At 43.1% G+C, this 19,714-nt stretch overlaps 1 protein-coding gene across 2 annotated transcripts in view; it reads right to left on the reverse strand.

The window, feature by feature from the left end:
- rab3db (RAB3D, member RAS oncogene family, b) overlaps positions 1-19,714 on the reverse strand; it is a 39,495-nt gene that overhangs the window by 15,916 nt on the left and 3,865 nt on the right. The gene's annotated exons all lie outside the window — the stretch shown is intronic.

Raw genomic sequence — 19,714 nt, forward strand, 5'->3', positions numbered from 1 at the left:
ATGGCTCAACACAGGACAGCCAGTTCCTCAGGCCAGGACTCTACTGTCCATCTTCATTTTAACAACAAAGGACACTCATTTCAGGATTGCAACACATATGCCGCTTTTCCACTACAAACGCGGCTGAGTTGGGCTGAGCCGTGCTGAGTTGGGCTGAGTCGAGCTGAGCGGGGCTATTGGAGTTGCATTTCGACTACCGTGACCTGTGCTGGCTGGAAGTGGGTGGACACATTGGGTGGAGTTAGCGAAAGTGGGTGGATGTCACGTGATGTCGTTAAGCGGCGCAAACAGTGACATCAGTGATCTTTAAAGCGGTAGTCTCACGACCCGGATAGTAAACAATAAACATGGAGGACATGGAGTCGTTAGTGTTGCTGGTCTTGGTTCTGTGGCTTGTTGTCACCGACAACGCCAACAGATACTGGCAAGAGCGTATAGATGAGACGAGGCGCATAAGGCTTCAGAAATTCTCGTAATTCGTAATAATTCTTCTTCCGGGTTTACGGTGTTTACAGATCCCAGCGTGCTCGCGGGGTGTGTGTGGGCATGTGAGGACACTCCTCCTCACCAATCAGTGCACAGGGGAGTGTCTGCTCATGCCCCCAGCCTCACTCAGCTCGGTTTGGCTCGCTTCAGCCCCACTCCAAAACCGTGCGAGTTTTGGGTGCTAAGCAGCGCTGAAGCGAGCTGAGTCGTGCTGTTCTGAAGTAGTCGAAACGCGAGCCGTGTCGGGCTGAAGTGAGCTGAAAAAGGGTAGTGGAAAAGGGCCAATACATTTTAGCCAGAGAGGATTGTTGGTAGGAGCGAGGAGTTAAAGAAGCCATTTTTGTGAACCTGGAACGACCATCGCTGAACAGAGGTGGTGGTCTAAGACATCATTTATCAGCCACCTACAATGCAATCCTTGGCACACTTCCCAGACAACGGAATGCACATCAAAACCCAGCTGTTTTCAGTGACTCACAGGAGGACAGAGAGAACCAACAATCACCCCAATGACTCTCTAGGCCGTTCACACCCAGCCCCCCCAGTGACCCACACCAACAGGATGACTCAACAACACCTTAGGATTGCTTTTCATCCATGAGAGGATAAATACCTGATACTCTCTATTAGTCAGACAGAACTGAAGAAGCCTTTCGGATGAGAGGTGAAACGTCTTCAAGAATCTTCAAGCAAGTCCAGTTGCTCTCTTTTACCACCCACAGTTTACTATGACCTGGATGACTGAGAATCTTCACAGACATATACTCATCATCCACTTTAATAGGAACACCTATACACCTGCTCATTTATGCGGTTATCTAACTGGCAAATCACGTGGCAGCAGCGTGATGCAAAACACCCATTTCAGATACAGGGCAAGAGCATCAGGTAATGTTCACATCAAACACCTGTGACTTTATCCATGGCATGGTTGTTGGTGCCAGATAGGCTGGTTTTAGTAGTTCAGAAACTGCTAATTTCCTTGGAATCAATCAATCAATCAATCAAATCTTTCACTCACACCCCCCTACACAATGGTTTACACAGAATGGTGCGAGAAACAAAAATACATCCTGTGAAGGTGTCACTGCAGGCTGAAACACCTTGTTTTAATGAGAGATATCAGAGCAGAATGACCAGACTGGTCTGAGCTGATAGGAAGTCTATAGTAACTCAATCACCATTTACAATTGTAGAAAACAGAAAGGCATCTCAGAATGCACAACACATCAGACTTTGAGGTGGATGGGTTATAACAGCAGAAATCCATGTCAAGTTCCACTCTTGACAACCTTGGATTTTTGTTCTTGGTCATCATGGGCATACCCTCACCCAAACTGGACAGTTGAAGACTAGAAAAAGACCAGGTGATTTCCCCCCCCCCATCATTAACAGTCCAGTTTGGTGCCCACGATGGTCTCAGATTTTTGTTCTTGGCTGACAAGTGGAACCTGATGTGGTCTTCTGCTGTTGTAGCCCATCCACCTCAAAGTTCATTGTACTGTGCATTCTGAGATGCTTTTCTGCTTACCATGGTTGTAAAGAATGATTACACAAGTTACTATATCCTTCCTGGCCACTCGAATAAATCTGGCCATTTTCCTGTGACCTCACTCATCAACAAGGTGAACACTCACAGAACTGTCACTCACTCAAAGTTTTTCCTGTTTCTGTTCTGTGTAAAGTCTAGATACTGTTGTATCTGAAAATCAGCAAAGAGGAGATCAGCATCTTCTGAAATACTCAAAAAAGCCAATCTATTCTACAACAACAACGAAGATATAAAAATATGCCATCATAAGCTATGACCTTTTTCAGTTACCAGAGCTCACAACTGAACATCTACAAGAGATTTTGGACAGATGTGTTAGCACTGTCCACCTCAATCATAAAAAACACCAACAGAGAGAAAATCTTTTGGAAGAATGGTGTCCATCTCTTCAGAGATGTGTAGAATCTGCACCAAAGTGCATTGTAGCTGTTCTGGTAGGCTTGGCATGGTGCATCACCTTACTATAATGACTTTTACCTTAATTTGTTACCAGTGTGTACAAGTGGCATGCACCATCATTTACAGTGGTGCTTGAAAGTTTGTGAACCCTTTAGAATTTTCTATATTCCTGCATAAATATGACCTAAAACATCATCAGATTTTCACACAAGTCCTAAAAATAGATAAAGAGAACTCAAACAAATGAAACAGAATTATACTTGGTCATTTATTTATTGAGGAAAATGATCCAAATGTTACCTATCCATGAGTGGCAAAAGTATGTGAACCCTTACTTTCAGTATCTGGTGTGACCCCCTTGTGCAGCAATAACTGCAGCTAAACATTTCCAGTAATTATTGATCAGTCCTGCACACCAGCTTGGAGGAATTTTAGCCCATTCCTCTGTACAGAACAGCTTCAACTCTGGGATGTTGGTGGGTTTCCTCACATGAACTGCTCGCTCCAGGTCCTTCCACAACATTTCGATTGGATTAAAGTCAGGATTTTGACTTGGCCATTCCAAAACATTAACTTTATTCTTCTTTAACCATTCTTTGGTAGAACGACTTGTGTGCTTAGGGTTGCTGTCTTGCTGCATGACCCACCTTCTCTTGAGATTCAGTTCATGGACAGATGTCCTGACATTTTCCTTTAGAATTCGCTGGTATAATTCAGAATTCATTGTTCCATCAATGATGACAAGACGTCCTGGCCCAGATGCAGCAAAATAGGCCCGAACTATGATACTACCACCACCACCACCACCACCATCACGTTTCACAGATGGGATAAGGTTCTTATGCTGGAATGCAGCGTTTTCCTTTCTCCAAACATAACGCTTCTCCCCCCGCTGTCCCCTACTCATGGCAGCACGTGTAGACGCAGCGACCCAGTGCTCCTCTTTAGTTAGCAGCTACACATTGAGAAGGACTTATACCCGAACTGAACTTATCAGCATCAAACACTGGACTGGCTGGACCCCGGAAGGGTTCGACTCGTTCCCGGAGAGGATACGCCGGTGAGAACGGACAGAGAGGAGGCGATGGCGGCGCTGCGAAAGACGCCCGAAGCAGGGCAAACGAGCTGGCATCAGAGCTAGGCTAACCAAGACTCCGCATAAACCAGCGGTTCCAAGCGTTTTTCTCGCCAACGTCCGCTCCCTGGTCAACAAGATGGACGAGATTAAACTATGGGACGTTAACAACCGGATAGACAGCTGTATCACGGTGATAACGGAGACTTGACTGCATGAAAACATCCCAGACCTAGCTGTGGAGCTAGCAGGTCGTACAATCTTCCGGGCGGACCGCACATCAGACTCGGGTAAGATGAGAAGAGGAGGTGTGTGCGTCTATATCAACAACAGTTGGTGCACGGACACTGCTGTTATTGAGAGACACTGCTGTTCAGACTTAGTGTTTCTACTGTTAAACTGCAGACCTTTTTATCTGCCCAGGGAAATCACTCAAGTGTTTGTAGCTGCTGTGTATATCCACCCGCGAGCTAATGCTAATGTAGCTATGAGCAGGCTGCATGATAGCATCAGCAGGCAGCAGAACAAACACCCAGAGGGCTTCTTCATCATGGCTGGGGACTTCAACCACACCAATGTAAAGACTGTGCTCCCCAGATTCTATAAGAATGTGGACATTAAAACAAGGAAGGGCAGAACACTAGACCAGGTCTACACCAACATTTCTGGAGCCTACAAAGCCCTCCCCTCCCCTCAGACACTCGGACCACCTTTCCTGAACTGCTGGTTGTCCAGGTTGTGCTCTGAAAACAGTGTGGGCTTTATAGATAATTGGGCTAATTTTGAGGGCACTGCTGGCCTGTTAGGGCGGGACGGTATCCATCCCACTCGGGAAGGTGCTGTTCTCATTTCCTGCAGCATAGGTTATAATCTCAGAACAGGCCTAGTTAATTTCTGACAATCCAGAGCCAAGGGTAGGGAGCAGACGAACAGGCTAAACCAACTGTCTGCTAGCTGCACAGAGTCGTCACTCAGGGTCCACTACATCAAGACTGTGTCTATTCCCCAAACTAAACAAAAAAGTAGAAATATTCAGAGAGTTTGTTCCAGTAACCTAATCAATATAAAATTAGATCATACTGACTGTACAGCTGCTGCTAGCACCTTTGGTCTAAAGGTGGGGCTATTAAATATTAGATCTCTTACATCTAAAGCGCTAATGGTTAATGAACTCATTACTGATCAGGAATTTAATGTACTTTGTTTGACTGAAACATGGATTAAGCCAAATGAATATATAGCATTAAATGAAGCTAGTCCTCTTGGATACAGTTATATACACCAGCCTCATCTAACTGGCAGAGGAGGAGGCGTTGCGGTTATTTATAATTATTATCTAGGTGTAACACAAAAACCTGGTTATAAATTTAATACATTTGAAGTTCTTCATACTCATATAATGTATGTAGCCTCAAAAAATAGGTCTACCAAGTTAATTCCGTTACTTATTATTTACAGGCCCCTGGGGCCATATTCTGAGTTTCTTTCTGAATTTGCAGATTTCCTCTCAGATCTGGTATTTCCTTAGACAAAGCTTTAGTTGTCGGAGATTTTAACCTAGATAACTTCAATAACCCAGAAGACCCTTTGAAAACAGCGTTTGTGTCCATTCTTAGATTCAGTAGGGATTAATCAGAATGTCATAGGACCGACCCATAACGATGGTCACACCCTCGATCTAATACAGGTAGTCGTCGACTTATGACTGCGTTTGGTTACGACTGACCGGTTGTAAACCGCTCTGGTCGTAAGTCGGCCTATGTTAAATGAACGTAAGTATATTGTGATGTGTAATGACATTGTAATCATCTTAAAGTCTTATCAACATTTTCTTATTTCATTACCTTGGCTCATTATTTGGTTTAAGTCAAACACTGCATACTACACTGCGTACAGTACAATTCGTTTAATATGTGCAAAACAAAAAATACAAAATACAGGTGTGAAAAATAGAAAACATTTCAGTTTGAAACATACCAAAATACAAAATTTAGTGACCGCTGGCATCACTGGTGCTTGGCTGTGGGTCGTCTACGTCATCATCAGCTGTTGCAGCGCTCGGGCTGGCGGGAGCATTTGCTCATTTCATAAACCAGGAGCTGGGGTGGAAATTGTATGACGGAGTGCGCGAGGGAGCGCGAGAGAGAGACTGTGCATGTGCCTGGAGCTGGGGCGGAAACTGTTGTACGTGGCGAGAGGTGCTGCCGGGAGCTGGGGCGGAAACTGTCATACGCTCAGCTAGGAAACACTTGCCAGTCATAACCAGACGGTCGTAAAGTTGATCGGTCGTAAGTCACATAGGTCGTAAGTCGACGACTACCTGTACTAACATTCGGGTTAAAAGTAGAAAATATAGTCATACTTCCACAGTCTGAAATTATCCCAGATCATTATCTCATCTCATTCAAACTATGTCTGAGTAATAATATATGCACCTCACCACACTACTGTATTAAACGTACATTCACGTCAACTACTGCACAGAGCTTTATAAATGATCTCCCAGAGTTATCAACTTTGATTGGGTCACTGTCAGCTCCTGCAGAACTTGATCAGGCAACTGAATGCTTAGAGTCAACATTCCGCCATACCTTAGATAATGTAGCTCCTCTTAAAAGGAAAATGGTCAGAGACAAACAATTAGCACCCTGGTATGGACCCTTTTCACGTGACGTCACAACAAACGCGGCCGCCATTTTGGACATGTACTACCAGTAGTCTACCACAGCCAGCATTGAGGAACGGCAGCAAAGAAAGTGTTTATTTTCAGCAAGACTTCCATCATGCCACTATATTGTTGTGCACCTGGATGTAGTAACCATCAACAAACAAGGCAAGGGTTATCATTTTATCGGATCCCAACGGAGAAGATGGATAGCAGCCATAAACAGGAAAGATTGGCAGCCCTCGACATAACAGCGCTTGTGTAGTGACCACTTTGTTGGAGGTAAGACGAATAAAATTAGCCAGAAAAGGCATTACATTGCTGTTAACATTCTGTGGCGGCGAGTGTGTAACCAAATAGGTTAAAATAACCCATTATAACCTCTTTGTTCTTCTGTAGTAGCTATTAGCTAACGACATTAGCTAGCGTTGTGTTCCTTTGCTGTTGGTAGGCTGTAGGACAGATCAGAGGCAGTGTCCTACAAACAGCGCTTAATTTGAGAGGGAGCAAGCCGGAGCGCGCTCCGGAACCTCGGGCGTTGGCTCCGGCAGCTATTTACACTGGATCCGGTGATCCGACACCTCTTTTGACTATGTAACAAAAAAAAAAAAAAACCCAAATAATTAAATAAAAAAATGCAAGTTTATTTAGTGTTAATGTCTGATTTTGATATCTGTCTTGTTGGTGATTTCTCTCATGAAACGACATCCACAAAATATCTGCAGATGAACTTAATTTGCAGTGTTATTACAAAACATGCCCAGAAGCGCAGCGCCGCGCCCCCCTCCCCCCCTCTTTTTTTCCGCACCGGAGCCGCTCATCCTCTGCGCTCCGGGACCTCCCACTTTACAAATTAAGCACTGCCTACAAATAAGTGTTCAAAACAAGAGGAACATGTATTTGTCTCTTAAATCCAGGCCGTTCCCTGTAATCTGTAACAACGGTTAGAGAAAGTAATGGCAAATAGTGAGTGCACAAACCGTAGAAGGTAAACTGTACACAGCGCCAGGGCAGTGTGATGGTATGTCTACTTTTAGATTGTGTTAGCTTATCAATGAACACACTCGTCACTCGACGAGTTTCACGTCTTTACGACGGATACTTAAATGTGTGTTAGGTATTATTGTTGCAGTCTAAGCAGTCATTGTAGCAGCTAGATGAGCGAGAACCGAAAGGGTCTGTGCCATAAACCGTTATTTCTGTACGGCGTTGCTAATGTGTCGTTACTGTTGTTATTTCTCCCTCTGCTCGCCCTGTAAATGCCCTACGTCGCTGGATAGCGAAGGTGTTTTCTGCATCTCGCTCCTTTTTCTTGTATGTTCTCCGTTTGTCGCCTTCCTCGCATTCAAACCAATTCGAGCCAAAGTCCGCTACATGTCCAAAATGGTGGTCGCGTTTACGAAGGTCACGTGACTGAAAAGGGTCTATAATGATGACACTCGCACATTAAAACAGACCACTCGAAAATTGGAACGTAAATGGCGTCAAACAAAGTTGGTAGTGTTCAAATTAGCGTGGAAGGAGAGCTTCCTGAAAGTATAGAAAAGCTCTTAGTGCTGCGAGATCAACATATCTCTCCTCCCTAATAGAAGATGATAAAAATAATCCTAGATTCCTATTTAATACTGTAGCAAAATTAACCAGGAATAAGTCCACTATAGAGATCTTGCAGTCACGTGACCGGAAAGTACACAGCCGCCATCTTGTCAGTAAAAAACACAGCTGAATACTGCTGCACTCGTGTACAGAATGGATCAATTTCAACCGACGGACTACACGGCTCATTTTTCTAATGAACAGATAACTAGATATATGTCTAAAATAAACGATCTACAGATTAGTGACCCGGACGTAGTTTTCACGACCATGTCAGTGGATATGGAACTGCCAGCAGAATACCCAGACGTGTATAATTACCTCATTAACTTTCCCTCGCTGTTCAGTGGTGAAGCACTGCGTGCTTATAAATCTCTGGACAGTTATCTTTACAGAAATTCAGGATTTGTCAGCTGCCCTCAGATGTGGCATCTTGTAAACAAGAAAATAACAATCCTCATTGGATGGGTAAGTCACTTAAGTATTGCACTGACCAGCCGATTATAGAATAGAATAAGGTAATTCCAGCTGTAATTCCAAATCATCCGTCTTGTTTACCATGGATTTGGCGTTGGAGAGGTAAAGGCTTAGCAGTGGAGGTTTGAGTGGCTGTTTTCTGAGTTTAGTCAACAGGCCGGCTCTGCAGCCTCGCTTTTGCTTCCGCTCCCGGCACCGCCTCCTTCACTTTGCTTCCGATAACAATCCACAGAGACCCCACTGGTCTCGCTATCTCGTCTGGAACGTTGTGCATGCGATGGAAATCGCTACAAACCGTCATTTTCTGCTGGAAACCAATGTCTAGTAAGTCCATACGGTTGTAGTGGATATTGAAGTCTGGTACAGACGAACAACATGCAAAAAATACACACAAAACACACAAAAAACGTGCACAGGTAGGGAGAGCTTGTAGCCGCAACCGTTGTAGTAGAATTGTATATAGTAGGGTTTTCCAGAAGAAAAGGTAGAAGCAGAAGTAGAACCAGAAGTAGAAGGCGGAAATATGGCGTTTGACCGACAAGATGGCGTCTGTCACAATCTGGATCGGCTGTGACGTCACATGCAAGTGCTCCATAGACACATGCATACCTGTAGTATGTAGTAGCAATGATTTCATGAATTTTTTTTAATGACAAAATTGAGAATATCTGACAAAAAAATTCTCATCTCATTATCTCTAGCCTCTTTATCCTTCTACAGGGTCGCAGGCAAGCTGGAGCCTATCCCAGCTGACTACGGGCGAAGGGTGGGGTACACCCTGGACAAGTCGCCAGGTCATCACAGGGCTGACACATAGACACAGACAACCATTCACACTCACATTCACACCTACGGTCAATTTAGAGTCACCAGTTAACCTAACCTGCATGTCTTTGGACTGTGGGGGAAACCGGAGCACCCGGAGGAAACCCACGTGGACAACATGCAAACTCCACACAGAAAGGCCCTCGCCGGCCCCGGGGCTCGAACCCAGGACCTTCTTGCTGTGAGGCGACAGCGCTAACCACTACACCACCGTGCCGCCCCGACAAAAAAATTAAAACTACTAATTTAAGGGTCAGACAATGTAAGTGACCCTGTAGTTAACAATATAACTATATCAGATCATCAATTAGAAGGTTTTACTCCCCTTAGAGAAACTGAATTACTTTCATTAATCTCTGCATCAAAAGCCTCAACTTGTGTACTAGATCCCTTACCTACACGTTTATTCAAACATATAATACCTGAAGTAATTGAACCACTTCTAACAATAATAAATTCTTCTCTTAGGATTGGCTATGTACCCAAATCCTTTAAACTAGCAGTTATCAAACCCCTGATTAAAAAAACCTGACCTTGATCCCGGTCAGCTGTCCAATTATCGGCCAATATCAAACCTCCCCTTTATCTCAAAGATCCTTGAAAAAGCTGTGGCACAGCAGTTATGCTCATTTTACATAGGAATAACATCCATGAAATGTATCAGTCAGGATTTAGACCTAATCATAAACACAGAGACAGCTTTGGTTAAAGTAGTAAACAACCTACTGTTGGTGTCTGATCAAGGCTGTGTCTTGCTGCTTGTGTTGCTTGACCTTAGTGCAGCATTTGATACCATTGATCATTCCATTCTTCTGAATAGACTAGAAAATGTTGTGGGAGTTAAGGGAACGGCCCTCTCCTGGCTCAGCACTTATTTAACTGATCGCTATCAGTATGTTGATATAAATGATGATATTTCTAGATGTACTGAGGTAAAGTTTGGTGTTCCACAAGGTTCTGTCTTGGGTCCACTGCTTTTTTTTCTTTATACACGTTACCTCTGGGTGATATTATTTGTAAACATTGTATTAGTTTCCACTGTTATGCTGATGACACACAGTTGTATGTTTCTGCAAAACATGAGACACCAGCTTAAGAGAATTGAGGAATGTGTAAAGGACATTAGACACTGGATGCTTATTAATTTCCTTCTGCTTAACTCTGACAAGACTGAAGTACTTGTACTAGGACCACATGCAGCTAGAATAAGTTCTGATTACACAGTAACTCTGGATGGCCTTTCTGTTTCTTCACGTGCAGCAGTAAAAGACCTCAGAGTGATTACTGACCCCAGTCTTTCATTCAAAACTCACACTGATAACATTACCCGGATAGCTTTCTTTCATGTCAGAAATATTGCTAAGATAAGAAATTTAAATGTCACTCCATGACGCGGAAAAACTAGTTCATGCTTTGGTTACCTCCAGGTTGGATTATTGTAATGCCTTACTGTCTGGATGTTCCAATAAGTGCATAAACAAGCTCCAGTTAGTTCAAAATGCAGCAATAAGAGTCCTTACTAGAACTAGAAAATATGACCACATCACCCCTGTCTTATCCACACTGCATTGGCTCCCAATCAAATTTCGTATTGATTATAAAGTACTATTATTGACCTTTAAAGCACTGAATGGTCTCGCACCACAGTACCCGAGTGAACTTCTGCTCCTCTATGACCCGCCACACCTACTTAGATCAAAAGGTGCAGGCTATCTGCTGGTACCTCGTATAGTGAAGGCTACATCAGGGGGCAGAGCCTTTTCTTACAAAGCCCCACAGTTATGGAACAGCCTTCCAAGTAGTGTCCGGGAATCAGACACAGACTCAGTGTTTAAGTCTAGGCTGAAAACATCTCTGTTTAGTCAAGCCTTTTGTTAATGGTGTTTATGAGGTAAAGGTGTAGATCTGGAGGGTCATCAGACAGAGTGTTTTGGTAAACTGGGATGTATGGATGCTGTCAGTCCCCACTCACTTGCTCACTCATTTGTTGACAGTGTAGTGGCTGGCTGCTTTATGTCCTGGGGCTCCCTCATGCCTGTGTTACCTTCTGGCTCTCCCCTTTTAGTTATGCTGTCATAGTTAGTTGCCAGAGTCCCTGCTTGTACTCAGTGCAATATGTATACTATTCCTACTTCTTCAGGTGACATTGGGCATACCTAACAACCTGTGTTTTCTCTCTCTTCTCCCCCCCCAAATCTGTCCCTCTGAGTTACATGTCGGTCCTGGGATCGAGATGCTTACTTCTTCTGCTCCTTGGACCTGCCTGATCCATCCTGGTGCCCTGTGTCTTGTTGGAGTCTCATCGCATCAGCCCTGTGGAGGGTGGCCCCATGTGGACAGTTGGGGGTCACGCCTGGAGGACACTCTGGACTCTTGCAGTGGTGCTTTTGTGGCTGGGGACTGCAGTTGACTTGCTGACTTTAGGACTGCAGTTGTCGTGAACGGTTTTGCGCTCAGGTTTCCGTTGGTGGGGGTTTATAGCATCAACGAAGCTGACTTTGTTAGGACTGTTAATGTTATAGTCATGTTGTCTGTTGTTGCCCAGATGGGGATGGGTTCCCTTTTGAGTCTGGTTCCTCTCAAGGTTTCTTCCTCATGTCGTCTGAGGGAGCTTTTCCTTACCACCATCGCCACAGGCATGCTCGTTGGGGATAGATTAGGGATAAAATTAGCTCATATTTTAAGTCATTCAAATTCTGTAAAGCTGCTGTGCAACAATGTTTCTTGTTAAAAGTGCTACACAAATAAACTTGACTTGATCTTTCCCTGTTCCTGACACCAGCTTACAAGCCCCTCATCTGCAGGTCTAAGCCACAGTACAAGTCCATGCAGTGCTGGACTGAGGAGGCCACACTATCCTTGCAGGACTGTTTTGAGGACACCATATGGGAGCTCTTTGAGGAACCAGGCATTGAGCTCCACACCTCCTCTGTACGGTCATACATCAGTTTCTACATGGACAATGTAACAACAAGGAAATGGGTGAAAATATTCCCCCACCAGAAACCCTGGTTTAACACTAATATCAGAGCATTACTCCAGGCCAGGGATTCAGCACTGACATCAGGAGACAGGGAGGCCTACAGGAAGGCTAGAGTGGACCTGAACAGAGGCATCAAGGCTGCTAAAACAAAATACAGAGAGAGCAGATAGAAGCCAATTTCAGGGAGAACAACCCCACTCCATGTGGAAAGACATCCAGAACATTACAGACTATAAATAATGCCACAACACCCCCTCCCCCACTGACATTTCTCTTCCAGACCAACTTAACATCTTTTTCTCCTGCTTTGAAGAGGACACACAGCTGACACCATCAGAGCATGACCAGCTCCCCACCATCCAACAACACCAGGTACTGCAAGTCCTGTGAGGCAGACACCAGCAAAGCACCAGGACCGGATGGAGTACCAGGGAGGGTGCTGAAATCATGTGCCCATCAGCTTGCTACTGTATTTACTACCATCTTTAACTATTCGCTGCAGCAAGCCACAGTCCCCACCTGCCTGAAAACTGCCACCATAATCCCCATGCCCAAATCCTCTGACATCACAGGGTTGAATGATTACCAGCCTGTGGCCCTGACACCGGTGATTATGAAATGTATGGAGAGACTGGTGTTACAGCATGTCAAGGCCCATATTCCACCTGGTTTTGACCAACATCAGTTCGCCTACAGGTCTAACAGATCCGCAGACGACACCATCTCCATCGCCCTCCAAACCGCTCTCAGCCACATTGAAAGTCCCAAAACATACATCAGGATGCTGTTTGCTGACTTCAGTTCGGTATTTAACTCCATCAGCCCCAGCCGACTGATCACCAAACTGCAGACACTGCAACTTGGAACCTCCCCCTGTCTGTGGATCAAGGACTTCCTGACTAACAGACCCCAGCATGTCAAGATGGGCACTTCCACATCCTCCACCATCGTCCTCAATACTGGTGTTCCTCAGGGCTGTGTTCTGAGTCCAGTCTTGTACATGCTGTACACCCACAACTGTGTCGCCACCCATGGCTCCAACACCCTCATTAAATTTTCGGACGATACAACCATTGTTGGATTGATCAATGATGACGAGGCACCATACAGGGAGGAGGTCCGAGCACTGGCAGCCTGGTGCAGTGACAACCACCTCAACACCAAGAAGGCAAAAGAAAAGAACTCATCATTGACTTCTGGAAGACAAGGACCACTCTACACTCAGGCCTGAGCATCAATGGGGAAGAAGTGGAGCGGGTCAAAAACTTCAAGTTTCTCGGACTGCATATCTCAGAGGACCTGGGCTGGACTGTGAACACCACCCACATTATTAAAAAGGCCCAGCAGCATCTCTTTTTCCTAGGAACGCTGAAGAACAAACTCCCTCCACCCCTGCTGAAAAACTTTTATCACTGCACAATAGAGAGTGTCATGACCTACGGATGTACAGTGTGGTATGCCAGCTGCACTGCGTCCAAGAGGAAACAACTGCAGCGGGTCATCAAGACTGCTCAGTGGATCATCGGCTTCCCACTCCTATGCCTAGAGGAGATCTACTCGAGCTGGCTCCTCTGACAGGCCACAAAGATCCAGGATGACCCCGCCCACCCAGGACACACTATTTTCCAACCTCCCCTCTGGCAGACTCAGTCATGAGAGCCCACACCAACAGACTGAAGAACAGCTTCTTCCCCATGGCTGTGAAGAGACTGCTGCAGGAATCATGACCCCCCCCCCCCCACACACACACACACTTCCCAGTCAATGGACAATAACTCTTGCACCTCAAATATAGACTGCACCTTTAACACCGACTATTTATATATAACATTTTATCTGCACTTTACTGTTTTTACTATTTATGTTTAATATACATTTTCTTGTGACTGTGACATGTAGCTGGTATAAGAGAGATGCTGCCAAACGGAATTTCGTTGTATTCTTGTACAATGACAATAAAGCTTCTTCTCATTTAAACCAAAAAGTTCTATTTTGGTCTCATCCGTCCACAAAACATTTTTCCAATAGCCTTCTGGTTTGTCCACATGATCTTTAGCAAACTGCAGACAAGCAGAAATGTTCTTTTTGGAGAGCAGTGGCTTTCTCCTTGTAACCCTACCATGCACACCATTGTTGTTCAGTGTTCTCCTGATGGTGGACTCATGAACATTAGCCAATGTGAGAGATGCCTTCAGTTGCTTAGAAAATTACCCTGGGGTCCTTTGGGACCTCGCCGACTATTACACATCTTGCTCTTGGAGTGATCTTTGTTAGTCGACCGCTCCTGGGGAGGGTAACAATGGTCTTGAATTTCCTCTACTTGTACACAATCTGTCTGACTGTGGATTGGTGGAGTCCAAACTCTTTACAGATGGTTTTGTAACCTTTTCCAGCCTGATGAGCACCAACGCTTTTTCTGAGGTCCTCAGAAATCTCCTTTGTTTGTGCCATGATACACTTCCACAAACACGTGTTGTGAAGATCAGACCTTGATAGATCCCTGTTCTTTAAATAAAACAGGGTGCCCACTCACACCTGATTGTCATCCCATTGATTAAAAACACCTGAGTCTTATTTCACCTTCAAATTAACTGCTAATCCTAGAGGTTCGCATATTTTTGCCACTCACAGATATTTAATATTGGATCATTTTCCTCAATAAATAAATGACCAAGTATAATATTTTTGTCTCATTTGTTTAATTGGGTTCTCTTTATCTACTTTTAGGACTTGTGTGAAAATCTGATGTTTTAGGTCATATTTATGCAGAAATATAGAAAATTCTAAATGGTTCACAAACTTTCAAGCACCACTATACTTTACTACATCTACTTTATTAGATTAGCAAACCACTGTTCACAACTAAATATCACTGACATGTTTGTGAGCCATTTTTCATTTTCTTAAAAGCTTTGATGTGTCCAGCCATGTATCGTGTACATGACAGCAAAACAGACATTTTGGTTTTAAATGTGGCTTGGAGAGATGCAATTCTGGCTAAAATGCTTCTTAAAAAATGAAGTGGTTTAAGCAAGCTTAAAATTGAATTTTACAGGAATTTACAGCCACCTTTTATATAGTCCCTATCCAGATGTAATCAAGAAGTGACCAGGTGTGCACATGGTTGCAGAATTAGCAGCAGAGGACACTCAAATCTGACAGAGACCTTTGTACCTAAAGCAATTACCAAATAGAAGATCTGAAATCAGACAGATAAAGGGTTGGCACGGCAACTATCCCACTGTCGCCTGGAAACCTGGTTTGGCACCCTCATTTGCATACGAAAGAGGGAGAGGAATTGTTGCTCAGGTAACTGAAGTAGCTCTCTTAGGTTGGACATCAAGCCACTGTATGTGTGCGTCACAATATTGTGTTGCAATAAACACTTGTGAACACTTTTTTTTTTTTTAAATTGGAAAGCAAAGCTATGTGTAGTGCTATAGGCACTTAACACTTTTTAGCAAAATGCCTTCCAAAATATTTTGGACTTAGTTTCTATTATTTTCAGATAGCCTTTAAGAATGCCTTTGACAATAGAACATACTGAAATCATTCTCATGGCTGCAGCACAAAGATCATTTAAATAAATGCATTCCAAGTGCAACTGCATGCGTAACACCAGATTTGTTAACAAGTACATCATGAGTGTTAGAGACAACTCCGTATGTGTTTATAAAGAAACAGCAATCATGGATGGATAGAACACACAGACAGAGAGATCGCGCTAGATTATTAAATAAATAAAATGGCAAAGTTTGTTTATCTTGAGCTAATGTCGCCATTTCTCCACGGATGGAAGTCTGGGGGCAACCCAGAATTCTGCAAAACCCAGGCAACGCCAGGTAACCTGCTAGTATACATTATATTATATTCCCATATCTCAGGCAGCATGGTGTAGTGGTTAGTACGGTCTCCTCACAGCAAGAGGGTCCTGGGTTAGAACCCAGTAGCCGATGAGAGCCTTTCTGTGTGGAGTTTGCATGTTCTCCCCGTGTCTGCATGGGTTTCCTCCCGTTTCCCCCACAATCCAAAGACATGCAGGTTAGTCTAACTGGTGGCTTTAAATTGACCATAGGTGTGGGTGCGAGTGTGAATGGTTGTGTCATGTGTCAGCCCTGCGATAACCTGGTAACTTGTCCAGGGTGTACCCCACCTCTCACCCACAGTCAGCTGGGATAGGCTCCAGCTTGCCTGTGACCCTGCACAGGATAAGCGGCTACAGATAATGGATATATAAAAGAGAGACTGCGCCTATAGCGTTTTCCAAAAAAAAAAAAGTCCTACTTTGTTCCCTTTGGTTAATAACTCACCAAAGACCAGTTGAGGAAGCCATGGCCTAATGATTAGAGAAACACCTTTGGGACCAAAAGGTCACTGGTTCAATTTCCTGAACCAGCAGGAATGGCTGAAGTGCCCTTGAGCAAGGCACCGAACACCCAACTGCTCTGGCAAGAGTGGTGATGTACCTTGTGTCTGATTAGCCAAAGAAAAGCTGATGTGATCATCAGTTTGGGTGGTGCCTGACCGAAACAAAAACCAGATAAAATCAATAAACAAAAGAGGACATTTGTTTTCCCTGTGATAAGGCTGCAATGACAGAAAATTCAATAGTAATCGTCAGCGTGGCCTTTACAAGCATGTCATATCCTGTTTTCTGTGAACAGTTCCAAGCAGTAGGCGTGTTCTCATGCACTGACGTACACCATGTTTGGATAAACACACTTACTTTATGAAACTTTGCATAAAACTGCTTTCTGTACTCTACCCAACCTACCTACCTACCTTCCTTAGGCTTATTCCTAGAATTGAATCCACATCTTCTATATTATCTGAAGCATGAGATTGGCATAAACCAAGCAAGTACAAAGCAGTTTTAATAAGATGCCAAAGGAACTGTATGTACACTTTCATGCAAATTATGTACATTGGTCAGTGAAGCGAAGTGAAAATACTTGTTCTCTGTTCCTTGTTTAAAGGCTGTAGGAGTATGAGTCATGGTCCAATCTTCTTCATTTACAAAATATTCCTGTTAAAAATCAAAGAGATGGTGGAGAAATATTGAGGCAAGCTACAATCACCGACAACTCTTGAAGACCTTTGCCAGCTAAGCTTCCTGACATTAGAAAAGAATGAACAGGGGTGTGGTTTGGTCAGGAAGCAATTCATGCCAACCATTCTGTGGGCCCCCTGGAAAAGGTAGTACAAGCAAACAACAGGCCATTTCAACTTTGGATTGATGCCACTGAGCACATTAAGGAGACTCTGGACTCAGTGAGGGTCAGTAAGCAGTGCCACTTTACTTCATCTGCCTGCTATGAGTGTGCAAATCAATTATTCTACCTACTATTAGTGTAACATACAGCTTCCTGGATCAGCTTAAAGTGCCATTCCACCATTGGATGTATTCTTTGGCATAAAATACAATATATTTTATGACAACATGACTAGACAGAGAAATCTTTTAGCTTCAAAATGATATATCAAACAATTTTTTGACAACGACAAGTATATTAATTTTGCGACCAAAGTCACCTACCCTTTTAATTTCCGCGCGGTAGTGAAACGTGATGTCATCGGCAGGTTCCCCTTCTTGTGTACCACGTCACGTGTGACGTGGCACAGATTATCAGCAATGGCGGATAGAACGCGATTTCCACTTGTCGATTGCTGTGCCGATATTCACCATCGACCGTCTCCTTTGGGCATCACTTGCTATTTTCCTTCGCTTCTTTTCCGAAGCTGACAATCGCGTTCTATCCGCCATTGCTGATAATCTGTGCCACGTCACACGTGACGTGGTACACAAGAAGGGGAACCTGCCGATGACATCACGTTTCACTACCGCACAGAAATTAAAAGGGTAGGTGACTTTGGTCGCAAAATTAATATACTTGTCGTTGTCAAAAAATTATGTTTGATATATCATTTTGAAGCTAAAAGATTTCTCTGTCTAGTCATGTTGTCATAAAATATATTGTATTTTATGCCAAAAAAATACATCCAATGGTGGAATGGCATTTTAAAGTATGCATAATATTTCAAGTAAAAAGGTACAGAGACTCAAATGTAGATGAGAAATTTACCTAATTGCAATATAGGAAACAGCTAGAGAAAATGTCAAGGTCCAGATCATATTGTTGTACCATATTTCACAGAGTCAGCTGATGAAGGGTTAAATCATTTAGTTTGAAGACAACAAATTTGAGAGCCTTCCTTTCCAGGGGACAAATGTAACTCCCAAATCTTTGATCATCCTTGATCATCCACATCCTTGATCCCACATCCTGATCATAAAGTATTATCTGAGCAGAAATTAAAGCTTGCTAAAGCACATGAGCTGTTTCAGATAAATGTAGCCTGCTAAAACTTTCTTTGATGGCCTACAATAAATGATAAACTAAAATAAAGCAAAAATTAGACAAAGGATTTGACTTTTGTGATTGTTTTATCATCAGGTGTGTGTTTCACCTATTAAATGTAATCCAGATTTACTAAGGTTTACTAAGATTTCAGGTTACTCATAAAATTTGATTTCAAAGGAAGAATTAAAAAAAAAAGCAACAGATACTGAAAAAAACACAAAAAAACTATATGCAAAATGATGTAAAGGTAATCATATTGTTATATTGCTGAAATCATAAGTTTGGAGATTATTTTCTTTCTTTGTTAGTACTGGTCTTAGATCATTATATGGACATGAATCAACTCATGTATTCATTCACCTCAATGCAAGTAATAATGTTGATTTGGGAGAAGGTTGCATTTTTTTTTTCTTCCAATTATGCAGACAACTGAGAATTCAGAAGTAAAATCAGCCATATTAATTTCATACACCTGGTATATGAGGTAGTGGGTACGTAATGCACAAAAGGCACAAGGCTGCACAGTGCCAGTCCTGGAGAAGTCCAGGCAATGTGTTACATTTACAGCTCTAAAATTGCTGTTTCAATGCATCAATTAACCATTAATAGGTTTAGTTACTGTATCTAAAACAAAAACAAACAAAAGCTGCACTCATAGTCCATGTTTAAAAATAGTGTGGAAAAAGACCCTGAACTAAATCTTGAATCCATAGTTGAATTAGCACATGCTCATTTGCTGCTTCAAAAGAACCAGATTATACAAGTAACTACACCAAAGCCAAACAGGTGCCTCAGGATCATGCATGTGCAATGATGTCTCTGGCAGCATCGCAAGCTGTTTTTGTGTTGGTTTAAGAAGCATAAACAGCAAAATGCTGGCAATTTTGTCTACACTGTAATGCCAAATTGTTCATTCCCAGCAGTATAAAGTGCACTTGGCACCACATTATAAATAACATACAAAAACTGTATAACAAGTAGGCTAACGTTTGAATAGAGTCATAGCTTTTCTAAGCAATCATAAAGTTAGTGTCACGTATTATATTTCAACTTCACTGTAGCCAACAGGAAGGGGGGGAAAAAAAAAAAAAAGAGCAGAAAGGTCTGAGTACACAAAGTGCCAATAATGATTTCATATAAATGCTGATTTGTGCCTGAGAAAGAATTTTCTGCCATCTGGTTTGGCATCTCTGCCATGCAAAGTCAATACTGGCAAAAAAGTCCTATCAACATAAGGTTGTCCTATCAGAATCATAACTGCTTACAGCCTACGGCATGAAGAACTTCATCTCAT

The sequence above is a fragment of the Neoarius graeffei genome, chromosome 20 (assembly GCF_027579695.1).
Source record: "Neoarius graeffei isolate fNeoGra1 chromosome 20, fNeoGra1.pri, whole genome shotgun sequence".
Taxonomy (NCBI): Eukaryota; Metazoa; Chordata; class Actinopteri; order Siluriformes; family Ariidae; genus Neoarius; species Neoarius graeffei.